Here is a 2,653-nt window from a genome sequence, read left to right on the forward strand (position 1 = left end):
ATAGCATTTTACTCACAGTAGAACTCCTTTCCAAATTGGAGTCCATTCTCTCAAACTCTGACTTTGTTTATCAACTGAATTTATGTAACATTCTAAATCTTTCATTGTCATGCCAACAATATTCACAGCATCTTCACCAGGGGTACATTCTGTCTCAAAGGACCACTTTCTTTGCTCATCTATAAGCACCAACTCCTCATCCATTCACCTTTGATCATAAGATTGCAGTAATTCAGTCACTTCTTCAGGCTCCATTTCTAATTCTGGTTCTCTTGCTGTTTCCACCACGTCTGCAGTGATTTCTTCCACTGAAGTCTTGAATGAATCCCTCAAAGCCATTTATGAAGGTTGGAATCAACTTTTTCCAAATTCCAGTTAATGTTGATATTTTGACCTCCTTCCATGAATCATGAATGTTCTTAATGGCATCCACAATGGCGAATTCTTTCCAGGTTAATTTACTTTGCCCAAATCCATCAGAGCAATAACTAACTACGGTAACTATAGCCTTATAAAATGTATTTCTAAAATGATAAGACTTGAAAGTCAAAATTTATACCTTAGTTCATGGACTGTAGAATGGATGTTGTGTTAACAAGCTTGAAAACATTAACCTCCTTGTATATCCTTATCAGAGCTCTTGGGTGACTAGATGCATTGTCAATGAGCAGTCACATTTTAAAAGAATTTTTTTTTCTGAGCAGTAACTCTTAACAGTGGGCTTAAAATATTCAGTAACCATCCAGTGAACAGGTGTGCTGTCATCCAGGCTTTGCCTTGCTTTTCCATCCATTTATATTGCACAGGCAGAGCAGATTTAGTATAATTCTTAAGGACCCTAGGATTTTTATGATGGTAAATTATCATTGGCTTTCATTTAAAGTCGTCAGCTCCTTTAGCCCGTAACAAGAAAATTAGCTTGTCCTTTGAAGCTTTGAAACCAAGAATTGTCTTCTCTTCTCTGCATATAAAAGTCATAGATGGCATCTTCTTCCAACAAAAAGCTGTTGCATGTACACTGGAAATCTGTTGTTTAGCGTATCCACCTTAATCAACGATCTTAGCTGCTCTTCTGGATAACTTGCTGCTTCGCCTTGCACTTTTGTGTTATGGAGAGAGCTTCTTTCCCTGAAGGTCACAAACCAACCTCTGTTAGCATCCAACTTTTCTTCTCCAGCTTCCTCACTTCTCTCAGCCTTCATAGAATTGAAGAGAGCTAGAGCCTTCCTCCGGATTGGGCTTTGGCTTAAGGGAATGTTGTGACTGGTTGAATCTTCTATTCAGATCACTCAAACTTTCTCCATATCAGCAACAAGGGTGTTGTACTTCCTTATCACTTGTGTGCTCACTAGAGTAGTATTTTATTTCCTTCAAATAGTTTTCTTTTGTATTCACAATTTGGCTGTTTGGCCCAAGAGGCTTATCTTCCGGCCTATTTCAGCTTTCCCCATGCCTTCCTCATTACAGTGAGAGATGTGTACCTCTTTCTTTCACTTAAACACTTAGAGGCCATTGTAGGGTTATAAATTGGTTAATTTTAATATTGTTGTGTCTCAGGCACTTGGAAGGCATGGGGAGAGGGAGAGATGGGAAAATGGCTGGTCAGTGGAACAGTCAGAACACATACATTTGTCAATTAAGTTTGCTGTCTTACATGGGCACAACTCATAGTATCCCAAAACAATTACAGTTGTAACATTAAAGTTATTGAGTGTAGATCACCGTAATAGATATCATAATAATGACAAAGTTTCTGAAATGTGACATGGAAACATGAAGTGATCACATGATATGGGAAAAAATGACACCAATAGGCTTGCACAATGTGAGATTGCCACCAACCTTCAATTCACATAAAAAAAAAAAAATCAAGAGAAACACAATATAACAAGATATGCCTCTATCATTTTTTGCTTTTAATTTGAACTTCGGAGTATCACAGATATGTGAAAGGTTTCTATATAGGATGCTTTTTAAAAGTATTTTTTTGCTCATCAGGAGAAAGATTGTGAAATATTAAAAGATGTAATATGAATTTATCAAGATAAGCTACGTTTCATGCCTTCTGCCAATTTTACTTTTTACTATAGAATTTATTCAACAGTTTAAAACAGCAGGGTATTGGTTATCATTGCCCTTCCAAGGTAATTTTTCATATACTAATATTTAGGATCTATGTCATATTATTAGGATTTATAAATTTTTGGCAAAAAATCCACCATGTTTGGGAAAGCTATTATTTACATTATTTGTAATGTATTATTTGTATTATTTACTTTAATTGAAATCTGATGTGACAACTATTGCTGGAAACAAAACAATATTCTTATTTTGTAATTTTTTGGCAAAAAAATCACTATAGTTTGTGATATCTATAATATTTTGAAACAAAATGTGTCTCAAATATATCCTCTTCAATTTCATTGCCACCTAATACAATAGCTGTTGCTGAAAATAAAAAATTGTAGTAGTCTATTTTTTCTGGATAACAAATTATATAACCAAAAATCAGAAAATTCCTCTTCCCAGCTACCCCCAAATCTAGCCACAGGGGAATATTACTTATTTTCTCAATATATTGTGTATCTTTATTTTTATAACTCCATAGGTTTGCTCACACTTCTTCCTCTGTCTCCAATAGGAAGGAAACTCT

This window comes from Trachypithecus francoisi, unplaced genomic scaffold (assembly GCF_009764315.1).
Source record: "Trachypithecus francoisi isolate TF-2019V2 unplaced genomic scaffold, Tfra_2.0 Contig00586, whole genome shotgun sequence".
Classification (NCBI taxonomy): domain Eukaryota; kingdom Metazoa; phylum Chordata; class Mammalia; order Primates; family Cercopithecidae; genus Trachypithecus; species Trachypithecus francoisi.